The 18387-nt window shown below is 54.3% G+C and overlaps 1 long non-coding RNA gene across 1 annotated transcript; it reads left to right on the top strand.

Annotated features, from left to right (window-relative positions):
- The first annotated feature begins 273 nt into the window (after nt 1–273).
- On the top strand, nt 274–7355 carry LOC135329554 (uncharacterized). The gene is made up of 2 exons (XR_010391051.1): nt 274–1067; nt 2424–7355. It is a non-coding gene; the product is annotated as an uncharacterized LOC135329554 (long non-coding RNA).
- The last annotated feature ends 11032 nt before the right edge of the window (nt 7356–18387 follow it).

Raw genomic sequence — 18387 nt, 5'->3', positions numbered from 1 at the left:
CCCGCAGCAGCATGTGCCCGGTGCAGCCTCCCGCCTCCACGGAACGTTCTGGAAGCGCCACGGCCTGCACCGCTCTGCGTCGACAGAAGCCCGCCGTGCCCCGGCCGCTTCCAGCCGCACACCGCCCCGGAGACCCCGCCCCAGGCCCCGGCCTCCCGCGGCCGCCCGGCCCACGCCACGCCACGCCACGCCACGCCACGCCACGCCACGCCACGCCACGCCACGCAGCGAGCAGCCGCCTCAGCGGGCGCCAGGGCGCCCCGGCCCCGGCCGTACCGCCGCCTGCAACCGTCACCCGGCACCGGCCGCGTCCTCCGTTGCCACAGTAACGAGGAGCCCGCCGCTCCGCCTCGCCCCGTGAGCCAATGCGGCGTGGTGTCCGATGAGCGGCGGCAGGGAGAGCCAATAGTTTTTCGGAGCGGTGAGAGCCCGGCCGGCGCCTGGGCGGCGGGGCGAGGGGCGGGCGCAGAGCAGTTGCGTCACTGTCTACCGGCCGGAAGCAACGTAAAAAGCGTCCTCAGCGGGCGCGCGCGCCGTGCAGGGAGCGGGAGCTGGCGGCGGGGAGGGGCTGTCGCCGTCGCCGTCGGTCCGGTAGGTGCTCGGGGCCGCCGCCCCGCCCCCGTCGCCCTGCCCTGCCCTGCCCTCGGCCGGTGCCGCAGCCCCGGTGGGCGGCGAGCCGCGCCCCCGCACGTCGCTTCAGCCGCGGGCCGGGGCCGTGGGGCGCCCCCCCGCCCCCGAGGGCTGACGGCGGCGCGCCCCTTCTCTCGCAGGCCGCCGGCAGCCATGAACCAGTTCAGCTTCGGGTCGGGCGCGGCGGGAGGCGGCTTCACCTTCGGCGTGCCGAAGACGGCCGCCGCCACCACGGCCGCGACGGGCTTCTCCTTCTCCACCTCCGCCGCCTCGGGAGGCTTCAGCTTCGGCACGGCGGCGCAGACGCCCGCCAGCAGCCAGCCGGCCGGGCTCTTCTCCCTCAGCACGCCGGCCAGCACCGCGCAGCCCGCCGGCTTCAGCTTCGGCACGCAGCCCGCCGCCACGGCGGCGCCGGCCGGGGCCGTGTTCTCGCTGGGGTGAGTCCCGCGGCCCAGCGCCCGCCGCCGCGGGGGGGCGGGGGGGGAGGTGGCGGCGCTGCCGAGCGGCCTGCTGCTTTGGAGGCGCCTGGGAAAGTACCTCAGAACAGAGCGAGGCCGCTGCTGTTGCGGGGTGAACCTGTGCTGCAGTGCAGCACATCCGTAGGTGTTTACTGGGGCCTGTTCTTTCTCTCCATTCACTTTTCCACGGGCTATCAAGACCAGTCAATCCTGTGACTTATTCCACTGCTGAAAGTTGTATGTTTATGCTGCTGCTTTGGAGACATGAGTCCATGCTGGTTAAGAAAAAGGAGAATTTGAGCTTTTGCATGGTGCGCCTGTTCTGTTGTGATTAAAACTTGGGGTGCTCAGAATCTGTCCTTTCCCAAGCAGGACTTCAGTCCTTTTAAGACACTGTAAACCCTGGAATGGGAATTGGTAGAATCATTTGTCTTTCCAGATAGTCCCACTTCTGAAGTGGAAAAATGTGATGAAACAGCCCAGGGAAATCCTGCTTGCTCTGCTTTTGCCCGAGCAGTGCTCCTCAGGTCATGTTAGTAAGGTAGAATGAAGGTTACCAAGAACCAGCATCTTATTGATAGCAATGGAAAAGAGGTGTTAGGCAGGTGCGAGCTGTAGTTTTACTTTGTCATCTGCCTTGTGGCTGGGAAAGGGGAGAGACTGGAGCTGGTAAGTAATTGAGGTTATTGGCATTTTTGCTTTTCAGTTTTACTTTACAGAATAGTGCCATTTCTGAGGGTCCCTGGGGCAGTTATACTAGTGGAAAATCATACGAAAGAATGGCTTCACTTTCAAAAAATACACTCTTTCCTTCTTAGCTTATGTTCTTTCCTTCTTTCTTCCAAATATGCAGCTGCTGCTCAGGAAGGCCTTTTGTCATCATCGTACTGTTTTTGTTTGTTAAATTTAAAATAACTTTTCCACCCGAGAACGGTGGAAAGGGAGTTGGATGGAGGCTAGCAGTGGGAAGGCAGCTGGAAGAAAGTCTTGTGTTAGTTTGAAGCAGAGGAGGTGACAAGGATGTGTAAGGTCTGAGAGAAGAAACTTATTCTGAAACATTCATGGTGATGTAAATACCTTGGTGGGAGGAGGTAATTAAGGAGGAGTCAGTAAAAGTGGACTTGGTGGAGTCTGTATGACAGGAATTGTAGTGCGATCTGTGTCAAAACTGGGCTGCAGTTAGCTTGAAGTAGGAACCTGAAGTGCACATCTCTGAAATTAAGATGTTCTCTGCTGTCAGTAAATACTTTGTAAGAAAGCTGATTCTTAGTAGTTCACTGGATATATGTCTCAGATTACCTTACTTTTTTTTTTTTTTTTTTTTTTTTTCCCTAGGGGAAAGGCACCCAAATTAAACTTGGGAGGCAGTAGCACAACTCAAGCTGCAGGTATCACAGGAGGCTTTGGGTTCGGCGGCTCTGTACCGGCTAGTGCGCCCTCAAGGCAAGCAGCAGCCCCCTCTGGCTTTGTTTTTGGCTCTGCTGGTACCACCGCCACTACCACTCGGTCTGGGACAACTGGAGGGTTTACTTTTTCCAGTGGTAGTGCAACCCAGGCAGCAACACCCAGCTTCAGTATCAGCACCGTAAGCAGTGCGGCCCCGCAAGCAGCGCCCGCGGGGTTGACCTTTGGAGCAGCGCCTGCTGCCGCTGCCACCGCTGCTGCCACCCTAGGAGCAACAAACAACACAGCCAGCAACTGCCTTCAGCCTTGGGGGACAGTGCTCAGGTGAGTGCCTGGGCTGGGAATGTGGGCTGTAATTGGGAAGCCTGCCGACATGGAGGGCACCTGGGGGTGGTGTGTGAAGTTCTGAAGCCTCCTTCAGCTTTTGCTGGTGTGAAGTGAAACTCGTGGTCGTAATACATGCTTTCTTTTTTTCCCTATTTATCCAGGGTCTCTAGTTACAGACGCAAAAGTGCACCCATTAGGGCCCAAGCGGATATGCATGTATCCGTTTGTTTCTTAACATTACAGCAATTGGCAGAACTTGTATGTGTGTCTGAATTAGTGAGTTTGCCACCTGGCTAGGTCAGTCTGAAGCAAAGCATCTGTTTATGTGGGGAAGTTTCTCAGAACAGCATCTCTTGGCTTAGCTGTTTCTTGTGATATTTGAGCTTAATGCTGAGATGAAGTAGCCTGTAGTCTTGCCTCCTTACATTCTGAATGGCCAGTCTTTATTTTGTGACTGTGTATGTGTGAATTTGAAACCGGAGGTGATAAAGGAAGACAAGTACAGTGTAAAATGGCCCAGAAGGCAAGTGACTGCCGAGATAACAGTGGGATGCTCTCGTGTTTGAATGTGCCTTGCAGGATTTTGAATGGCTTTGCTGTCAGTACTTTTTGGGCTGGTGGGGGTGGGGGTCTTCATCATTAGGGATGGGGATTCCTAAGCTGAGTGGTGTTTGAGAAGTATTACTGAAGGGGTTTGGAGGCTGAGGCTGAAATAATTCTGCCACTGAAGAGAAGTGTCAGAGTTGCATTTGAAGTGCTTGGAGAGTGTCTTTGGTGGATTTGGGGTGGGGGTATAGAGGCAGGGATGGGAGTGGTGAGGAAGGGGAGTGCCCTGCCCAGGATGCTGAACTGTTGCTGAACCCAGGCAACAAACCTGTTTCACTTTAACAGTGAAACTTGCGGGCCTGTTTGAGACAAGGACTATATTCCGTAAGCAGGGTGTAGCCTACTCACTGTTTTATCCAAGGTGGTTTTGTTGACTGTGACGCGCCAATAGAGGGGCGTCGGAGATTCTTTCAGATTCGGGTTAGTTGCACTGAACTCAAGAGATCATCATTTGTCAAGTGTAAGAATTTACTAGAGCTAAGCAGTTACACACATACGACGGACACTGGACAACACTGAACAATTTACACCAGACCATCTACAAGTCTAACAAAGCTAAAAAGTAAAGAACTGAAAACAGAATGCACATATCAGAGCTCTGTGGTTAAGCCACAGATGCACGGTACAGTGACCGTTCTCAGCCTTTCCTTGTCCTTATGGACCACCTCTCCAGTACGGTTTTCCCCAGATTGTTCTCAGCGTGCTCAAGCTATGCTGGGATGATTCAGGTTCTCCCTGGCAGTTGCCATCGGGGTGTCCCTGCTGATGGGTGGGTTGCTGGGTGTGCAGGCCAAGTGAGGGTGAGACTGAGTCCACACAGAGGTATGTGGCTTTCTTCTGTCCTTCAGAGGCTTAGGGTTTTTCATCCAATCAAACAGTGCCAGACCACGGTTACACAACAGAAGCGATGGCCTCAGCCGGTAACAGGATGGATACCAACAGGGTGGTCAACAGACAACCCAGTTCCACGCTACCCAGAGGCTTACAGGGCGAGTCTGCAGTGTCACTTCTCCTTTGCTGACTAGGTTTGCTCAGCACTCAGGGGTCACTGGAGGTCCTCCCCAACGATATGCAAAACTTTAGTGCGGTTGGCTATCTGATATACATCAGTAGTAATCTGATGGAAATGGTTAACATAAAAACAGCAACTGTCATTAGTTAAGGCACACACTGCTCCTTGAGAGGCTAGCAAACAGTCAAGTGTGAAATGATTCTGTACAGTAATTTGGCCAATATTGTGTATGTCTTCATTTAAAAGCGTTAAGGCATCGATGGGTGTGTTTTCTATCACTTCTGTGGTTACAGATTCACTATTGTTTTTTCCAGGTCAACTGCCCTCGCTGGGTAACTGCTTCCATGGCTTGTATATCAGCATTATGGGGCCACAGCCCACACGCTATTTCCAACTGGAGTGCAAGGATTATACTAAGGTAGCAATACCAGGGAGCACGGCACCCCGAAAATGAATTTTGGAATGTGGCTTTTGCTGCCTTGCCGGGGCAGTGTGTCAGCCCGAGAGCAAGGGGTGGGGGGGGGGTCACAGCCGCCTTCCTTTCTTCGGGGAAAGGAAAGCCCCTGCCTGTCGTGGGGTCTAAAGCAGACGTACCCATTTAAACACTCCCTTAACGTGCCTAGTGTTTTCCTGTGGCTACTGTTTTACTGTGGGGAAATGCACGGAGCCAGACAGTCTCCCAGCCTGCTCCTGCGCATCCTCCCTAGCTTTCGTCAGGCCCTGCAGAGGCTCGTCTGCACAGCCTGCCCGGCTCCGTGAAAGACCGCCTCCCCGCCAAACGGCGCTCAGGAGAAGCACGGCCTACAACAAACAGCCGGTGGCACTGAGGTCACGCCTGTGCAGGGTGACTGGGAAGGAGCTGGCAGGCCGCGCGCACGCTCAGCGGCCCATTGTGAGGAGCTCCTGACACCTTCACAAGGTCTGCACGCCCGCCGGCGATGTCACAGCACCGCCAGGGCAACCCAGGGCCCCGTTGCCGGGCAGGCCTCATTTGCGCACACAGCTTTGGGAGTACCAGCAGACATGGCTGGCTGCTCTGCCTTGGTGTGCCTTCTCCTGTGTACTCTTCTTGTACACGGGGTCCCCATACCTGGGGAAAGAGAGGCTTCGGTGCTGTCTGAAGGTACGTACTCCAACGCAAGACCTCCTCTCCCCCACTAACATTGTCTAAGGGTGAATCTCCAGGGGCAAGGCAGCGCTCCCACGGGCCCCTACCAGCACCTGGGGGCACAGGCAGAATAGGGGGCTCCCTTCCAAAGCTGAGAACACTTGAGGAGGAGCTCTTCTGCAGAGACGCGGCTTTCCACAGCCTTCTGCGCCGCCCTCCTGCGCTGCCCGCCCTGGGCACACACAAGCATCTGCCGAGCCTCGGCCCAGCACAAGAGCGGGTCTCGCTCGTGACAGCAGGCTCCTGCTTCCCTTTCTCCCAGCGCAGGAAGGAGGGAGAGAGGAGGAGCAAAACGCACCAAAAGGAGCAGGGGGGAGAAGAGAAGAATGGGGCGTTTTCTCAATGCACGGCACCAAACTAGGATACCACATGGCATCCCGCACGTGCTGGGATGCCACGTCCCCACGGCTGTGATGCGTGTGCCGCTGCGCTTGGGCTCTTCACGCTTCAGCCCTCCCCTTCCTACCTTTCACCTACCACAGCATGCACGTTTATATTAAACGCTGATCTCTGGCCACTGTTTTGCAGTACTCTCCCCCAAGGGTTCTGCAGAGGCTGACCCCAGCCCTCCAAAACGCAGAACTGTTGTCGTCATCGTCGCCAACACTTTGACGCTCGTCATCTTGACGTTGTTCTTTGCGTTCTGCGTTTGGCTCTACTACCGACTCAAGACCAGGAAAGAAAGGTAATGTTTGAAATTCACACCCCTTGCAAAGTGATACACCTTGCACAGCAGCTTCCAATGTGGGCATGGCAACAAGAACAGCACACCTGCAAGGCAGCCATTACACAGCTGCACAAAGTGCTTACCTGAAGCCCACAGGTACTCTCAAGGCTTCCCAGAAAGCTCCCAGGCCGGCATTTTAACCCTTTCCCTGGCAAATGGAACAGAGCACAAGTTCCCTCCTAGGGAGCGCGCTTCCTTTCAAAAGGACAACTAAAAATCCTTTACCATACCTCTCGGTACGATTCCTAGGTCTCCAGAGGACGATGCCGAGGCATCCGCTTGCCACTACCGCTGCCACTGCGGAGAGGTGAGTTCTGTCCTGCCTCCAGGACAAAAAGCTCCATCCGAGCAAGTCCCTTCAAACCTTCCCCTCTTCAAACTCGCACCAATGCAAAGCTCATCTGCTAATGTGTTATTTCCAGCTTCACAGCAGCCTGCAGTGTACCTGCTCCAGGTGTGCTTCTCCGAGTGCAGCAAGCCTAGAGCTCTGCAACATCTGGGGCAATGAAGACGACAATCCGTATGGCGGCCTTCTCCCATCCCTGCCTCCTACACCGGGCATGGGAGAGTTCAGCAGAAGCTCTTCCAGTGACAGGTAATCGCCACCACAAAAGCAGAAGACACCTTGCTCAGGCTACGCTGCGCCCCTTTCAAGGGCGGGCTTGCTTTGGGGCCTCTGGGGGCAGCTTAAGGGCGTATTCTCCTGCTCCCTTTCCCTTGGGGCTGGCCAGTGTGCCCTTCAGAGAGCTACTGCACACAACCCCGGCTTCCATTTCAGTGCCACCACGCAGGAGGAGAACACCGCAGACGCAGGCGCGCCTGGCACGGGCAGGCTCGAAGCACCAACCGGCGACAAGGCCTGAATGGGTGGCATCTCGGGCTGGGCACCGACACCAGGCCACGGCACCGTCCCTCCGCCCAGCCTGCCCGCACCGTGCTCCTCCGTCTCGGGCCGGTGCCATCATCGCGCCCGGCCACCTGCACGAGGAGGCCCCTGGGCAATAAAGACGGAGAGGAGGCAGAGCTCACGCAGCGCCAGAGTGGTGTTTCCTTAGAGCAGCTCGTGGGGGCCGGGGGTGGGGGGGATCTCTCCCACCCACAGGCCTTGGGGCACAGAGCTCCTCCACTCGCACGCGCTCCAGTGCCAACATGGCCGGGCCCGAGGGCTTTGGCCAGGAGCGCTCCTGGGCGAGCGGCAGCGCGGGGGACGCCGGCTACGAGAGCCCCTCACAGCCCCGCAGGCCGGCAGCCCCGCGCTCGCTCCCCGCGCTTTCACGCTGGCTCCCGGGCACGCCGCACTCGTGCCCACCCACCAGGGCCGGGAAGCGCTGCCACCCTGCCGGCGGCTCGCGGCCTGTCTGCGCTCCGCGGCTGTGCCGGTGGCACTCTTGAATGGGTTAAATCCCACTAACTAGGATTTCTAAATCCAAGTAATGGGGCTTTCCAATGCGGGGCTGCAGAGTGTCCCGGTGGCCAGGCCTCGGCAGCAGCCGTGCGGGCACAGCCGGAGCCCGGCTGCGGCGCCGGGGCTGGAGGCGGCGGGCGCTCTGTCCCGCTGCCCCGTGCAGCAAAGCCCCCTCCCCGCCACAGCCACTGCCTGCGCCCCAGCGGTGCTCGGGCAGCCTGCTGCCCTCCTCTGCTGCTCCGCGCGCCCTGACAGGCGCAAGCGGTGGCAACTGCTGCAAAGCCCCTTTCCCGCACAGCTGTGACCTGATTCAGCTCCCAGCAAATCCAGACTCGAAGCCTACCAGCTCCTGCACAACTGTGATGCGCCAACAGGGGAGCAGCTGAGATTCTGTCAGATTCCTGGGTTAGCGCGCTGAACTTCAGAGATCATCATTTGGCAGGTATAAGAAGTTACATATGACAACACTAAACAATTAACACCAAACCATCTACAAGTATAACAAAGCTGAAAAGTATAGTAAAGCTAGAAATACAATAGAACTGAAAATAGAATACACATATTAGAGCTCCCTGGTTAAGCCACGGATGCTCAGTACAGTGACTTTTCTCGGATGCGCGGTACAGTGACCATTCTCACCCTTTCCTTGTACTTACGGGCCACCCCTCCGGTACAGTTTTCCCCAGACTCTTCTCACCACGCTCGGGCTGTGCCGGGATGATTCAGGTTCTCCCTGGCGGTCGCCATCAGTGGCGTCCCCGCTGATCGGTGGGTTGTCTGGTCTGCAGGCCAACTGAGGGCGAGTCTGAGTCCACACAGAGGTAGGTAGCTTACTCTCTTTTATCCTTCCCGGGCTTAGTTCCTTGCCCATTCGAACAGTGCCAGACCACAGTCACACAGCAGAACCGACGGCCTCAGCCAATAACAGTGTGGTCAAGAGGCTGGGCAACAGATAACAGTACGCATGTTCAACACCCAACAGTATGCGTACTCAACAGATAACCCAGTTCCACGCTACCCAGAGGCTTACAGGGCGAGTCCGCAGTGTCACTTCTCCTTTGCTGACTAGGTTTGCTCAGCACTCAGGGGTCGCTGGAGGGCTACAGCAACCCCACAGTGTGGTGACTCCGGCCGTGGTGCACCGGGGTTCCTTAACTCTTGGGGAGCACCCCAGCGCAAACCCCTCTTCCATGGGCCGCGCCATCCTGAGTCCCACAGTTGCCTGTGTGTCATCATTCCCAAATACTGCCAGATGGCAGTATAGCTGCATACATACATACGTACTTTTTCATCTAGACGCGCACAGACCCACCTGATTCTTCTCTCTTAAACTACGACTATGTACACACCTTATTACTAAGAAAGCCGATGAGGCTGGAAGCCAACACTGGAAATGGTGAATTACGACAAGAGATTTTGGCATCATCGGATAGGCATATGGCAGCAATCATTTCCTTGCACAGAGGAAATCTTCATAGAAAGCCATAGTAGTAGAGTCTTACATACTCAAGTATCAGTCTCTAGATGCACTTGCATGGTTAGATGGATAGGATTTAGAAGGCAAGGTTGCGAAACCTGAACTGAGACAAACTGAAAAGTGGACAAATAAAGAAATACACCTGACACTAAATATTTAGTAACAGTTTTGAAGGTGCTCTGAAACTGGATGTCTTGGGGAAAGAAAAATCCGACCTGTGATGAGCTGTGTTGCTGCACTTCCGCCTGGTGGCAAAGAATTCACAATACAGAATTGAAAAAAACATTGCCTGAAAAATGTCCTCACACTCTTGGTATGTTAGAATGAGCAACTATTTTCAATTAAATGAAATATTTAATATTTAAACTCAGGAATGAGATGTTTGGAAATCAGGACATTGAGATTAGACTGAACAGTTCTCTTACAGCAAGAGGATGTTTTCCTGAAGCTCGCATGGGAGTTTCTGTCATTTGAATGACCCTTTGGACAGATGTTTAGCTGTCAAGGTGATGTCGTGAAACAATTTGCAGACTGGGTTTTGATTATTGTTTGTCGGCGTCGAATCTGAAAGAGCCTGCCTATCGTTCAAAGCTCCGTTTTATTCAACTTTTGGCCTTTCTTCTGAGGGCTTTTTCTGGGCTAGTGACATTGGACGTTGCAGTCTTCCTGCCTTGATTAATTCAGCCCTGCTGGCCACGTCTATTGGGGAGACCTGTGTGCAACGTTTTCTCTCTTGTATAGTTTACTTTGGGGAAGAAAATGCTGCTGTAGAAATAGTGTCAAAATGATCCTAGTATAGCTGTGCCCTCGGGGTTGATTTGATGTTTCTCTGCACAAAACCCAGTACTTTAAAACAACTGAATCAGTTCTACTTAAACTTTTTCTTTTTTTTCTTTGTTTTTTTTTTTTTTTAGTTAGGTGTTGTATAGAAGTAATAACTGAATAGAATTTTTGGAACAATATCTGAAGAGTTTCAATACTTAGTTTTTTGCTAAGCCGCTGGAGAACAAGCATGTGTATGTGTTAGGTAAACAAAACTTTCTGGATCTACTCAAACCTGAAGGAAACCATTGCCAGAAATTAAAATGAGGTATCCAGGGACTTGCAATGTGATACCGAGCCTTTCAGCTCTTCTATTCTTTCCTGTCTGACAACTGTTTCTACAGTAAGCGTCTGTAAAAGAAATGACATAAAGAAGAAGGGATAAGGGATAATATTGTACTTCAGTGATCAATTATCTCTACAGTTCTTCAGTGTCTGACATGCAGAATTAGCACACTCAGTTGCCTCTGGATATTTTAGTCTCTACTCAGAAGTTAAGCAGCAACTTTTTCCTTCATATGAAGTCCTTTGTATCTAGTTGTAATTGCCTTCATCTCTGGCAGACTTCAGGGAAAAGTAGGGGGAAGTCTGAAGTATCTAACACTCTTTCAACTGCATGTTCTCATTTCCTTTAGGCTGAGAAAATAAATCTTCCTCCCATTCCATGCTCACAATCTCGCCTCCTATTCCTGGGGCATCTTCCTTACTTTCTCCCTCAGGAGCTTCTTACCCTACAAATACCTTCTAGCTGTTTCAGTCAGTCCAAAGCTGCATAAGGCTTTCTTTACTCACCCTGGGAAAAGCCAAATTTGCTTCTTAGTTAACAAGGTGAGACTGTGGTACAACATGTAGAAGCAGCAGCATTTCTTGTGGAAGACTCACCCCGTCGTCGTCGTCGTCGTCGTCATCTTCTTCTTGAGCATCACTGAGTAGCTTGGCAAGGGACTGCAGAGAAGAGACTGAGGAAATACTATCTATATCCATATCCATAGCTTACCTGCGCAGAAAAAACAAGTGACAGATGAAGAAAGAACACCACCTTTTCTATACTGTCCTTCCTCAAATGCAAACAATTTTCCTGCTGTGCTCTAGAAGGATAAACTTTGCCCAAAAACTTACATGAGATGCCAACGTGTACAGTGGAATATAATCAATGTTCCCCTGTCCGTAACCAAGTTATTGACTCTTTTGCTCCACAAGCACTTGTTGTGGAGCCTGCTCAAGTCTAACAGTGCTTATTAGCTCTGGCACAGCTCCATCCAAACATGGATTTTCTGCTCCTGTGGCCAGGTTGAGGGCAGCAGAATTTCTTGTTGCAGGTTTCGATTTGGCATTCTGGACTATATTTGTCTCCCTGAGGAGCCAGGCAGGGGTCTCCACGCCAGGTTCTCTGGCCTCCTTGTTCCAGGGAGGCTTAGGAGAGGCCCAGCTCTAGGTCCAAGCTGTCTTGGGCCTTTGCACAGTGCCCCAGGCAAGTCGGTACGCCCTCCAACAACCTAAAGCACAGGGAAGTGAGGTGCAGAGAGATCTAAGCTGCCCCCATGGAAAACAGCTTTGCTTTGTAACCAGTAGTACTGTATTATCTAGCATTGTCTTCCTCCTTTAGCCCAGGTTCTCGCTATCCAGGAACGGAGATTGGACTTAGCAATTAACTCAGTGAATTTACATATAACCATATAGTCCCATTCATGTAGCATCTTAACGTCTTTAAAGCACAGCTTCACTCATCCCGACCAGACAACTCTGAGAGTGGGCAATTTAACCATCCCCGTCATACAGAGCGCTGAAACCACCAAATAACCTGCTGCAAAACACAAAACCCAACGACGGGCCTAGAGGGGGAAGCCGGGGGCGGGAGAGAAAGGGAGGAGGGGCGAGGGAAGGACAGCTCTCCCCGGCCACCGCAGGGAGCTGCCAGCAGCTCCGGGTCGAACACCTCCCCTGCAGCAGCGGTCCCGCAGCAGCATGTGCCCGGTGCAGCCTCCCGCCTCCACGGAACGTTCTGGAAGCGCCACGGCCTGCACCGCTCTGCGTCGACAGAAGCCCGCCGTGCCCCGGCCGCTTCCAGCCGCACACCGCCCCGGAGACCCCGCCCCAGGCCCCGGCCTCCCGCGGCCGCCCGGCCCACGCCACGCCACGCCACGCCACGCCACGCCACGCCACGCCACGCCACGCCACGCAGCGAGCAGCCGCCTCAGCGGGCGCCAGGGCGCCCCGGCCCCGGCCGTACCGCCGCCTGCAACCGTCACCCGGCACCGGCCGCGTCCTCCGTTGCCACAGTAACGAGGAGCCCGCCGCTCCGCCTCGCCCCGTGAGCCAATGCGGCGTGGTGTCCGATGAGCGGCGGCAGGGAGAGCCAATAGTTTTTCGGAGCGGTGAGAGCCCGGCCGGCGCCTGGGCGGCGGGGCGAGGGGCGGGCGCAGAGCAGTTGCGTCACTGTCTACCGGCCGGAAGCAACGTAAAAAGCGTCCTCAGCGGGCGCGCGCGCCGTGCAGGGAGCGGGAGCTGGCGGCGGGGAGGGGCTGTCGCCGTCGCCGTCGGTCCGGTAGGTGCTCGGGGCCGCCGCCCCGCCCCCGTCGCCCTGCCCTGCCCTGCCCTCGGCCGGTGCCGCAGCCCCGGTGGGCGGCGAGCCGCGCCCCCGCACGTCGCTTCAGCCGCGGGCCGGGGCCGTGGGGCGCCCCCCCGCCCCCGAGGGCTGACGGCGGCGCGCCCCTTCTCTCGCAGGCCGCCGGCAGCCATGAACCAGTTCAGCTTCGGGTCGGGCGCGGCGGGAGGCGGCTTCACCTTCGGCGTGCCGAAGACGGCCGCCGCCACCACGGCCGCGACGGGCTTCTCCTTCTCCACCTCCGCCGCCTCGGGAGGCTTCAGCTTCGGCACGGCGGCGCAGACGCCCGCCAGCAGCCAGCCGGCCGGGCTCTTCTCCCTCAGCACGCCGGCCAGCACCGCGCAGCCCGCCGGCTTCAGCTTCGGCACGCAGCCCGCCGCCACGGCGGCGCCGGCCGGGGCCGTGTTCTCGCTGGGGTGAGTCCCGCGGCCCAGCGCCCGCCGCCGCGGGGGGGCGGGGGGGGAGGTGGCGGCGCTGCCGAGCGGCCTGCTGCTTTGGAGGCGCCTGGGAAAGTACCTCAGAACAGAGCGAGGCCGCTGCTGTTGCGGGGTGAACCTGTGCTGCAGTGCAGCACATCCGTAGGTGTTTACTGGGGCCTGTTCTTTCTCTCCATTCACTTTTCCACGGGCTATCAAGACCAGTCAATCCTGTGACTTATTCCACTGCTGAAAGTTGTATGTTTATGCTGCTGCTTTGGAGACATGAGTCCATGCTGGTTAAGAAAAAGGAGAATTTGAGCTTTTGCATGGTGCGCCTGTTCTGTTGTGATTAAAACTTGGGGTGCTCAGAATCTGTCCTTTCCCAAGCAGGACTTCAGTCCTTTTAAGACACTGTAAACCCTGGAATGGGAATTGGTAGAATCATTTGTCTTTCCAGATAGTCCCACTTCTGAAGTGGAAAAATGTGATGAAACAGCCCAGGGAAATCCTGCTTGCTCTGCTTTTGCCCGAGCAGTGCTCCTCAGGTCATGTTAGTAAGGTAGAATGAAGGTTACCAAGAACCAGCATCTTATTGATAGCAATGGAAAAGAGGTGTTAGGCAGGTGCGAGCTGTAGTTTTACTTTGTCATCTGCCTTGTGGCTGGGAAAGGGGAGAGACTGGAGCTGGTAAGTAATTGAGGTTATTGGCATTTTTGCTTTTCAGTTTTACTTTACAGAATAGTGCCATTTCTGAGGGTCCCTGGGGCAGTTATACTAGTGGAAAATCATACGAAAGAATGGCTTCACTTTCAAAAAATACACTCTTTCCTTCTTAGCTTATGTTCTTTCCTTCTTTCTTCCAAATATGCAGCTGCTGCTCAGGAAGGCCTTTTGTCATCATCGTACTGTTTTTGTTTGTTAAATTTAAAATAACTTTTCCACCCGAGAACGGTGGAAAGGGAGTTGGATGGAGGCTAGCAGTGGGAAGGCAGCTGGAAGAAAGTCTTGTGTTAGTTTGAAGCAGAGGAGGTGACAAGGATGTGTAAGGTCTGAGAGAAGAAACTTATTCTGAAACATTCATGGTGATGTAAATACCTTGGTGGGAGGAGGTAATTAAGGAGGAGTCAGTAAAAGTGGACTTGGTGGAGTCTGTATGACAGGAATTGTAGTGCGATCTGTGTCAAAACTGGGCTGCAGTTAGCTTGAAGTAGGAACCTGAAGTGCACATCTCTGAAATTAAGATGTTCTCTGCTGTCAGTAAATACTTTGTAAGAAAGCTGATTCTTAGTAGTTCACTGGATATATGTCTCAGATTACCTTACTTTTTTTTTTTTTTTTCCCCTAGGGGAAAGGCACCCAAATTACACTTGGGAGGCAGTAGCACAACTCAAGCTGCAGGTATCACAGGAGGCTTTGGGTTCGGCGGCTCTGTACCGGCTAGTGCGCCCTCAAGGCAAGCAGCAGCCCCCTCTGGCTTTGTTTTTGGCTCTGCTGGTACCACCGCCACTACCACTCGGTCTGGGACAACTGGAGGGTTTACTTTTTCCAGTGGTAGTGCAACCCAGGCAGCAACACCCAGCTTCAGTATCAGCACCGTAAGCAGTGCGGCCCCGCAAGCAGCGCCCGCGGGGTTGACCTTTGGAGCAGCGCCTGCTGCCGCTGCCACCGCTGCTGCCACCCTAGGAGCAACAAACAACACAGCCAGCAACTGCCTTCAGCCTTGGGGGACAGTGCTCAGGTGAGTGCCTGGGCTGGGAATGTGGGCTGTAATTGGGAAGCCTGCCGACATGGAGGGCACCTGGGGGTGGTGTGTGAAGTTCTGAAGCCTCCTTCAGCTTTTGCTGGTGTGAAGTGAAACTCGTGGTCGTAATACATGCTTTCTTTTTTTCCCTATTTATCCAGGGTCTCTAGTTACAGACGCAAAAGTGCACCCATTAGGGCCCAAGCGGATATGCATGTATCCGTTTGTTTCTTAACATTACAGCAATTGGCAGAACTTGTATGTGTGTCTGAATTAGTGAGTTTGCCACCTGGCTAGGTCAGTCTGAAGCAAAGCATCTGTTTATGTGGGGAAGTTTCTCAGAACAGCATCTCTTGGCTTAGCTGTTTCTTGTGATATTTGAGCTTAATGCTGAGATGAAGTAGCCTGTAGTCTTGCCTCCTTACATTCTGAATGGCCAGTCTTTATTTTGTGACTGTGTATGTGTGAATTTGAAACCGGAGGTGATAAAGGAAGACAAGTACAGTGTAAAATGGCCCAGAAGGCAAGTGACTGCCGAGATAACAGTGGGATGCTCTCGTGTTTGAATGTGCCTTGCAGGATTTTGAATGGCTTTGCTGTCAGTACTTTTTGGGCTGGTGGGGGTGGGGGTCTTCATCATTAGGGATGGGGATTCCTAAGCTGAGTGGTGTTTGAGAAGTATTACTGAAGGGGTTTGGAGGCTGAGGCTGAAATAATTCTGCCACTGAAGAGAAGTGTCAGAGTTGCATTTGAAGTGCTTGGAGAGTGTCTTTGGTGGATTTGGGGTGGGGGTATAGAGGCAGGGATGGGAGTGGTGAGGAAGGGGAGTGCCCTGCCCAGGATGCTGAACTGTTGCTGAACCCAGGCAACAAACCTGTTTCACTTTAACAGTGAAACTTGCGGGCCTGTTTGAGACAAGGACTATATTCCGTAAGCAGGGTGTAGCCTACTCACTGTTTTATCCAAGGTGGTTTTGTTGACTGTGACGCGCCAATAGAGGGGCGTCGGAGATTCTTTCAGATTCGGGTTAGTTGCACTGAACTCAAGAGATCATCATTTGTCAAGTGTAAGAATTTACTAGAGCTAAGCAGTTACACACATACGACGGACACTGGACAACACTGAACAATTTACACCAGACCATCTACAAGTCTAACAAAGCTAAAAAGTAAAGAACTGAAAACAGAATGCACATATCAGAGCTCTGTGGTTAAGCCACAGATGCACGGTACAGTGACCGTTCTCAGCCTTTCCTTGTCCTTATGGACCACCTCTCCAGTACGGTTTTCCCCAGATTGTTCTCAGCGTGCTCAAGCTATGCTGGGATGATTCAGGTTCTCCCTGGCAGTTGCCATCGGGGTGTCCCTGCTGATGGGTGGGTTGCTGGGTGTGCAGGCCAAGTGAGGGTGAGACTGAGTCCACACAGAGGTATGTGGCTTTCTTCTGTCCTTCAGAGGCTTAGGGTTTTTCATCCAATCAAACAGTGCCAGACCACGGTTACACAACAGAAGCGATGGCCTCAGCCGGTAACAGGATGGATACCAACAGGGTGGTCAACAGACAACCCAGTTCCACGCTACCCAGAGGCTTACAGGGCGAGTCTGCAGTGTCACTTCTCCTTTGCTGACTAGGTTTGCTCAGCACTCAGGGGTCACTGGAGGTCCTCCCCAACGATATGCAAAACTTTAGTGCGGTTGGCTATCTGATATACATCAGTAGTAATCTGATGGAAATGGTTAACATAAAAACAGCAACTGTCATTAGTTAAGGCACACACTGCTCCTTGAGAGGCTAGCAAACAGTCAAGTGTGAAATGATTCTGTACAGTAATTTGGCCAATATTGTGTATGTCTTCATTTAAAAGCGTTAAGGCATCGATGGGTGTGTTTTCTATCACTTCTGTGGTTACAGATTCACTATTGTTTTTTCCAGGTCAACTGCCCTCGCTGGGTAACTGCTTCCATGGCTTGTATATCAGCATTATGGGGCCACAGCCCACACGCTATTTCCAACTGGAGTGCAAGGATTATACTAAGGTAGCAATACCAGGGAGCACGGCACCCCGAAAATGAATTTTGGAATGTGGCTTTTGCTGCCTTGCCGGGGCAGTGTGTCAGCCCGAGAGCAAGGGGTGGGGGGGGGGTCACAGCCGCCTTCCTTTCTTCGGGGAAAGGAAAGCCCCTGCCTGTCGTGGGGTCTAAAGCAGACGTACCCATTTAAACACTCCCTTAACGTGCCTAGTGTTTTCCTGTGGCTACTGTTTTACTGTGGGGAAATGCACGGAGCCAGACAGTCTCCCAGCCTGCTCCTGCGCATCCTCCCTAGCTTTCGTCAGGCCCTGCAGAGGCTCGTCTGCACAGCCTGCCCGGCTCCGTGAAAGACCGCCTCCCCGCCAAACGGCGCTCAGGAGAAGCACGGCCTACAACAAACAGCCGGTGGCACTGAGGTCACGCCTGTGCAGGGTGACTGGGAAGGAGCTGGCAGGCCGCGCGCACGCTCAGCGGCCCATTGTGAGGAGCTCCTGACACCTTCACAAGGTCTGCACGCCCGCCGGCGATGTCACAGCACCGCCAGGGCAACCCAGGGCCCCGTTGCCGGGCAGGCCTCATTTGCGCACACAGCTTTGGGAGTACCAGCAGACATGGCTGGCTGCTCTGCCTTGGTGTGCCTTCTCCTGTGTACTCTTCTTGTACACGGGGTCCCCATACCTGGGGAAAGAGAGGCTTCGGTGCTGTCTGAAGGTACGTACTCCAACGCAAGACCTCCTCTCCCCCACTAACATTGTCTAAGGGTGAATCTCCAGGGGCAAGGCAGCGCTCCCACGGGCCCCTACCAGCACCTGGGGGCACAGGCAGAATAGGGGGCTCCCTTCCAAAGCTGAGAACACTTGAGGAGGAGCTCTTCTGCAGAGACGCGGCTTTCCACAGCCTTCTGCGCCGCCCTCCTGCGCTGCCCGCCCTGGGCACACACAAGCATCTGCCGAGCCTCGGCCCAGCACAAGAGCGGGTCTCGCTCGTGACAGCAGGCTCCTGCTTCCCTTTCTCCCAGCGCAGGAAGGAGGGAGAGAGGAGGAGCAAAACGCACCAAAAGGAGCAGGGGGGAGAAGAGAAGAATGGGGCGTTTTCTCAATGCACGGCACCAAACTAGGATACCACATGGCATCCCGCACGTGCTGGGATGCCACGTCCCCACGGCTGTGATGCGTGTGCCGCTGCGCTTGGGCTCTTCACGCTTCAGCCCTCCCCTTCCTACCTTTCACCTACCACAGCATGCACGTTTATATTAAACGCTGATCTCTGGCCACTGTTTTGCAGTACTCTCCCCCAAGGGTTCTGCAGAGGCTGACCCCAGCCCTCCAAAACGCAGAACTGTTGTCGTCATCGTCGCCAACACTTTGACGCTCGTCATCTTGACGTTGTTCTTTGCGTTCTGCGTTTGGCTCTACTACCGACTCAAGACCAGGAAAGAAAGGTAATGTTTGAAATTCACACCCCTTGCAAAGTGATACACCTTGCACAGCAGCTTCCAATGTGGGCATGGCAACAAGAACAGCACACCTGCAAGGCAGCCATTACACAGCTGCACA

Source organism: Dromaius novaehollandiae, chromosome 11 (assembly GCF_036370855.1).
Source record: "Dromaius novaehollandiae isolate bDroNov1 chromosome 11, bDroNov1.hap1, whole genome shotgun sequence".
NCBI lineage: Eukaryota > Metazoa > Chordata > Aves > Casuariiformes > Dromaiidae > Dromaius > Dromaius novaehollandiae.
The sequence above is the reverse complement of the archived record's forward strand: the minus strand, read 5'-3'. Positions and strand labels throughout refer to the sequence as shown.